Source organism: Gnatocerus cornutus, unplaced genomic scaffold, assembly GCF_029298725.1.
Source record: "Gnatocerus cornutus isolate USDA-ARS CGAHR unplaced genomic scaffold, icGnaCorn1.1 ctg00000106.1, whole genome shotgun sequence".
NCBI lineage: Eukaryota > Metazoa > Arthropoda > Insecta > Coleoptera > Tenebrionidae > Gnatocerus > Gnatocerus cornutus.
Genome location: NW_028275446.1, coordinates 81,984 through 89,238, shown reverse-complemented (window position 1 = coordinate 89,238; position 7,255 = coordinate 81,984).

Genomic DNA, 7,255 nt, shown 5'->3' with positions numbered 1-7,255 from the left:
TTTGCATCGAAATATGCGGTTTTCTCTAAGAATTTTGATGATTTCGTGCAGCATTCTGCTGTTTTCTTGCAATTCAGAAGTTGAATCTTAGTAAAAAGTGATGATTTTGTAGATTTTGTGCTCTTCTTTGCGAATTCAAGCCAGAAAACAACGAAAATCGGCGAGAAATCGTCGTTTTGCATCGAAATATGCGGTTTTCTCTAAGAATTTTGACGATTTCGTGCAGAATTCTGCTGTTTTCTTGCAATTCAGCCGTTGAATCTTGGTAAAAAGTCATGATTTTGTAGATTTCGTGCTCTTCTTTGCGAATTCAAGCCAGAAAACAACGAAAATCGGCGAGAAATCGTCGTTTTGCATCGAAATATGCGGTTTTCTGTAAGAATTTTGATGATTTCGTGCAGAATTCTGCTGTTTTCTTGCAATTCAGCCGTTGAATCTAGGTAAAAAGTCATGATTTTGTAGATTTCGTGCTCTTCTTGGCGAATTCAAGATAGAAAACAACGAAAATCGGCGAGAAATCGTTGTTTTGCATCGAAATATGCGGTTTTCTGTTAGAATTTTGATGATTTCGTGCAGAATTCTGCTGTTTTCTTGCAATTCAGCCGTTGAATCTATGTAAAAAGTCATGATTTTGTAGATTTCGTGCTCTTCTTGGCGAATTCAAGATAGAAAACAACGAAAATCGGCGAGAAATCGTTGTTTTGCATCGAAATATGCAGTTTTCTCTAAGAATTTTGATGATTTCGTGCAGAATTCTGCTGTTTTCTTGCAATTCAGCTGTTGAATCTTGGTAAAAAGTCATGATTTTGTAGATTTTGTGCTCTTCTTTGCGAATTCAAGCCAGAAAACAACGAAAATCGGCGAGAAATCGTCGTTTTGCATCGAAATATGCGGTTTTCTGTAAGAATTTTGATGATTTCGTGCAGAATTCTGCTGTTTTCTTGCAATTCAGCCGTAGAATCTTGGTAAAAAGTGATGATTTTGTAGATTTCGTGCTCTTCTTTGCGAATTCAAGCCAGAAAACAACGAAAATCGGCGAGAAATCGTCGTTTTGCATCGAAATATGCGGTTTTCTGTAAGAATTTTGATGATTTCGTGCAGAATTCTGCTGTTTTCTTGCAATTCAGCCGTTGAATCTAGGTAAAAAGTCATGATTTTGTAGATTTCGTGCTCTTCTTGGCGAATTCAAGATAGAAAACAACGAAAATCGGCGAGAAATCGTTGTTTTGCATCGAAATATGCAGTTTTCTCTAAGAATTTTGATGATTTCGTGCAGAATTCTGCTGTTTTCATGCAATTCAGCCGTTGAATCTTGGTAAAAAGTGATGATTTTGTAGATTTCGTGCTCTTCTTTGCGAATTCAAGCCAGAAAACAACGAAAATCGGCAAGAAATCGTTGTTTTGCATCGAAATATGCAGTTTTCTCTAAGAATTTTGATGATTTCGTGCAGAATTCTGCTGTTTTCATGCAATTCAGCCGTTGAATCTTGGTAAAAAGTGATGATTTTGTAGATTTCGTGCTTTTCTTTGCGAATTCAAGCCAGAAAACAACGAAAATCGGCGAGAAATCGTCGTTTTGCATCAAAATATGAGGTTTTCTGTAAGAATTTTGATGATTTCGTGCAGAATTCTGCTGTTTTCTTGCAATTCAGCCGTTGAATCTTGGTAAAAAGTCATGATTTTGTAGATTTCGTGCTCTTCTTTGCGAATTCAAGCCAGAAAACAACGAAAATCGGCGAGAAATCGTCGTTTTGCATCGAAATATGCGGTTTTCTGTAAGAATTTTGATGATTTCGTGCAGAATTCTGCTGTTTTCTTGCAATTCAGCCGTTGAATCTAGGTAAAAAGTCATGATTTTGCAGATTTCGTGCTCTTCTTGGCGAATTCAAGATAGAAAACAACGAAAATCGGCAAGAAATCGTTGTTTTGCATCGAAATATGCAGTTTTCTCTAAGAATTTTGATGATTTCGTGCAGAATTCTGCTGTTTTCATGCAATTCAGCTGTTGAATCTTGGTAAAAAGTGATGATTTTGTAGATTTCGTGCTCTTCTTTGCGAATTCAAGCCAGAAAACAACGAAAATCGGCAAGAAATCGTCGTTTTGCATCGAAATATGCGGTTTTCTCTAAGAATTTTGATGATTTCGTGCAGAATTCTGCTGTTTTCTTGCTATTCAGCCGTTGAATCTTGGTAAAAAGTCATGATTTTGTAGATTTCGTGCTCTTCTTTGCAAATTCTAGATAGAAAACAACGAAAATCGGCGAGAAATCGTTGTTTTGCATCGAAATATGCGGTTTTCTGTAAGAATTTTGATGATTTCGTGCAGAATTCTGCTGTTTTCTTGCAATTCAGCCGTTGAATCTTGGTAAAAAGTCATGATTTTGTAGATTTCGTACTCTTCTTTGCGAATTCATGCCAGAAAACAACGAAAATCGGCGAGAAATCGTCGTTTTGCATCGAAATATGCGGTTTTCTGTAAGAATTTTGATGATTTCGTGCAGAATTCTGCTGTTTTCTTGCAATTCAGCCGTTGAATCTTGGTAAAAAGTCATGATTTTGTAGATTTTGTACTCTTCTGTGCGAATTCATGCCAGAAAACAACGAAAATCGGCGAGAAATCGTCGTTTTGCATCGAAATATGCGGTTTTCTGTAAGAATTTTGATGATTTCGTGCAGAATTCTGCTGTTTTCTTGCAATTCAGCCGTTGAATCTTGGTAAAATGTCATGATTTTGTAGATTTCGTGCTCTTCTTTGCGAATTCAAGCCAGAAAACAACGAAAATCGGCGAGAAATCGTCGTTTTGCATCGAAATATGCGGTTTTCTCTAAGAATTTTGATGATTTCGTGCAGAATTCTGCTGTTTTCTTGCAATTCAGAAGTTGAATCTTAGTAAAAAGTGATGATTTTGTAGATTTTGTGCTCTTCTTTGCGAATTCAAGCCAGAAAACAACGAAAATCGGCGAGAAATCGTCGTTTTGCATCGAAATATGCGGTTTTCTCTAAGAATTTTGACGATTTCGTGCAGAATTCTGCTGTTTTCTTGCAATTCAGCCGTTGAATCTTGGTAAAAAGTCATGATTTTGTAGATTTCGTGCTCTTCTTTGCGAATTCAAGCCAGAAAACAACGAAAATCGGCGAGAAATCGTCGTTTTGCATCGAAATATGCGGTTTTCTGTAAGAATTTTGATGATTTCGTGCAGAATTCTGCTGTTTTCTTGCAATTCAGCCGTTGAATCTAGGTAAAAAGTCATGATTTTGTAGATTTCGTGCTCTTCTTGGCGAATTCAAGATAGAAAACAACGAAAATCGGCGAGAAATCGTTGTTTTGCATCGAAATATGCGGTTTTCTGTAAGAATTTTGATGATTTCGTGCAGAATTCTGCTGTTTTCTTGCAATTCAGCCGTTGAATCTATGTAAAAAGTCATGATTTTGTAGATTTCGTGCTCTTCTTGGCGAATTCAAGATAGAAAACAACGAAAATCGGCGAGAAATCGTCGTTTTGCATCGAAATATGCGGTTTTCTGTAAGAATTTTGATGATTTCGTGCAGAATTCTGCTGTTTTCTTGCAATTCAGCCGTTGAATCTTGGTTAAAAGTCATGATTTTGTAGATTTCGTACTCTTCTTTGCGAATTCATGCCAGAAAACAACGAAAATCGGCGAGAAATCGTCGTTTTGCATCGAAATATGCGGTTTTCTGTAAGAATTTTGATGATTTCGTGCAGAATTCTGCTGTTTTCTTGCAATTCAGCCGTTGAATCTTGGTAAAATGTCATGATTTTGTAGATTTCGTGCTCTTCTTTGCGAATTCAAGAGAGAAAACAACGAAAATCGGCGAGAAATCGTCGTTTTGCATCGAAATATGCGGTTTTCTCTAAGAATTTTGATGATTTCGTGCAGCATTCTGCTGTTTTCTTGCAATTCAGAAGTTGAATCTTAGTAAAAAGTGATGATTTTGTAGATTTTGTGCTCTTCTTTGCGAATTCAAGCCAGAAAACAACGAAAATCGGCGAGAAATCGTCGTTTTGCATCGAAATATGCGGTTTTCTCTAAGAATTTTGACGATTTCGTGCAGAATTCTGCTGTTTTCTTGCAATTCAGCCGTTGAATCTTGGTAAAAAGTCATGATTTTGTAGATTTCGTGCTCTTCTTTGCGAATTCAAGCCAGAAAACAACGAAAATCGGCGAGAAATCGTCGTTTTGCATCGAAATATGCGGTTTTCTGTAAGAATTTTGATGATTTCGTGCAGAATTCTGCTGTTTTCTTGCAATTCAGCCGTTGAATCTAGGTAAAAAGTCATGATTTTGTAGATTTCGTGCTCTTCTTGGCGAATTCAAGATAGAAAACAACGAAAATCGGCGAGAAATCGTTGTTTTGCATCGAAATATGCGGTTTTCTGTTAGAATTTTGATGATTTCGTGCAGAATTCTGCTGTTTTCTTGCAATTCAGCCGTTGAATCTATGTAAAAAGTCATGATTTTGTAGATTTCGTGCTCTTCTTGGCGAATTCAAGATAGAAAACAACGAAAATCGGCGAGAAATCGTTGTTTTGCATCGAAATATGCAGTTTTCTCTAAGAATTTTGATGATTTCGTGCAGAATTCTGCTGTTTTCTTGCAATTCAGCTGTTGAATCTTGGTAAAAAGTCATGATTTTGTAGATTTTGTGCTCTTCTTTGCGAATTCAAGCCAGAAAACAACGAAAATCGGCGAGAAATCGTCGTTTTGCATCGAAATATGCGGTTTTCTGTAAGAATTTTGATGATTTCGTGCAGAATTCTGCTGTTTTCTTGCAATTCAGCCGTAGAATCTTGGTAAAAAGTGATGATTTTGTAGATTTCGTGCTCTTCTTTGCGAATTCAAGCCAGAAAACAACGAAAATCGGCGAGAAATCGTCGTTTTGCATCGAAATATGCGGTTTTCTGTAAGAATTTTGATGATTTCGTGCAGAATTCTGCTGTTTTCTTGCAATTCAGCCGTTGAATCTAGGTAAAAAGTCATGATTTTGTAGATTTCGTGCTCTTCTTGGCGAATTCAAGATAGAAAACAACGAAAATCGGCGAGAAATCGTTGTTTTGCATCGAAATATGCAGTTTTCTCTAAGAATTTTGATGATTTCGTGCAGAATTCTGCTGTTTTCATGCAATTCAGCCGTTGAATCTTGGTAAAAAGTGATGATTTTGTAGATTTCGTGCTCTTCTTTGCGAATTCAAGCCAGAAAACAACGAAAATCGGCAAGAAATCGTTGTTTTGCATCGAAATATGCAGTTTTCTCTAAGAATTTTGATGATTTCGTGCAGAATTCTGCTGTTTTCATGCAATTCAGCCGTTGAATCTTGGTAAAAAGTGATGATTTTGTAGATTTCGTGCTTTTCTTTGCGAATTCAAGCCAGAAAACAACGAAAATCGGCGAGAAATCGTCGTTTTGCATCAAAATATGAGGTTTTCTGTAAGAATTTTGATGATTTCGTGCAGAATTCTGCTGTTTTCTTGCAATTCAGCCGTTGAATCTTGGTAAAAAGTCATGATTTTGTAGATTTCGTGCTCTTCTTTGCGAATTCAAGCCAGAAAACAACGAAAATCGGCGAGAAATCGTCGTTTTGCATCGAAATATGCGGTTTTCTGTAAGAATTTTGATGATTTCGTGCAGAATTCTGCTGTTTTCTTGCAATTCAGCCGTTGAATCTAGGTAAAAAGTCATGATTTTGCAGATTTCGTGCTCTTCTTGGCGAATTCAAGATAGAAAACAACGAAAATCGGCAAGAAATCGTTGTTTTGCATCGAAATATGCAGTTTTCTCTAAGAATTTTGATGATTTCGTGCAGAATTCTGCTGTTTTCATGCAATTCAGCTGTTGAATCTTGGTAAAAAGTGATGATTTTGTAGATTTCGTGCTCTTCTTTGCGAATTCAAGCCAGAAAACAACGAAAATCGGCAAGAAATCGTCGTTTTGCATCGAAATATGCGGTTTTCTCTAAGAATTTTGATGATTTCGTGCAGAATTCTGCTGTTTTCTTGCTATTCAGCCGTTGAATCTTGGTAAAAAGTCATGATTTTGTAGATTTCGTGCTCTTCTTTGCAAATTCTAGATAGAAAACAACGAAAATCGGCGAGAAATCGTTGTTTTGCATCGAAATATGCGGTTTTCTGTAAGAATTTTGATGATTTCGTGCAGAATTCTGCTGTTTTCTTGCAATTCAGCCGTAGAATCTTGGTAAAAAGTGATGATTTTGTAGATTTCGTGCTCTTCTTTGCGAATTCAAGCCAGAAAACAACGAAAATCGGCGAGAAATCGTCGTTTTGCATCGAAATATGCGGTTTTCTGAAAGAATTTTGATAATTTTGTGCAGAATTCTGCTGTTTTCTTGCAATTCAGCCGTTGAATCTTGGTAAAAAGTCATGATTTTGTAGATTTCGTTCTCTTCTTTGCGAATTCAAGCCAGAAAACAACGAAAATCGGCGAGAAATCGTCGTTTTGCATCGAAATATGCGGTTTTCTGTAAGAATTTTGATGATTTCGTGCAGAATTCTGCTGTTTTCTTGCAATTCAGCCGTTGAATCTAGGTAAAAAGTGATGATTTTGTAGATTTCGTGCTCTTCTTGGCGAATTCTAAATAGAAAACAACGAAAATCGGCGAGAAATCGTTGTTTTGCATCGAAATATGCGGTTTTCTGTTAGAATTTTGATGATTTCGTGCAGAATTCTGCTGTTTTCTTGCAATTCAGCCGTTGAATCTAGGTAAAAAGTCATGATTTTGTAGATTTCGTGCTCTTCTTGGCGAATTCAAGATAGAAAACAACGAAAATCGGCGAGAAATCGTTGTTTTGCATCGAAATATGCAGTTTTCTCTAAGAATTTGGATGATTTCGTGCAGAATTCTGCTGTTTTCTTGCAATTCAGTCGTTGAATCTTGGTAAAAAGTGATGATTTTGTAGATTTCGTGCTCTTCTTTGCGAATTCAAGCCAGAAAACAACGAAAATCGGCGAGAAATCGTTGTTTTGCATCGAAATATGCGGTTTTCTGTAAGAATTTTGATGATTTCGTGCAGAATTCTGCTGTTTTCTTGCAATTCAGCCGTTGAATCTAGGTAAAAAGTCATGATTTTGTAGATTTCGTGCTCTTCTTGGCGAATTCAAGATAGAAAACAACAAAAATCGGCGAGAAATCGTTGTTTTGCATCGAAATATGCAATTTTCTCTAAGAATTTTGATGATTTCGTGCAGAATTCTGCTGTTTTCATGCAATTCAGCCG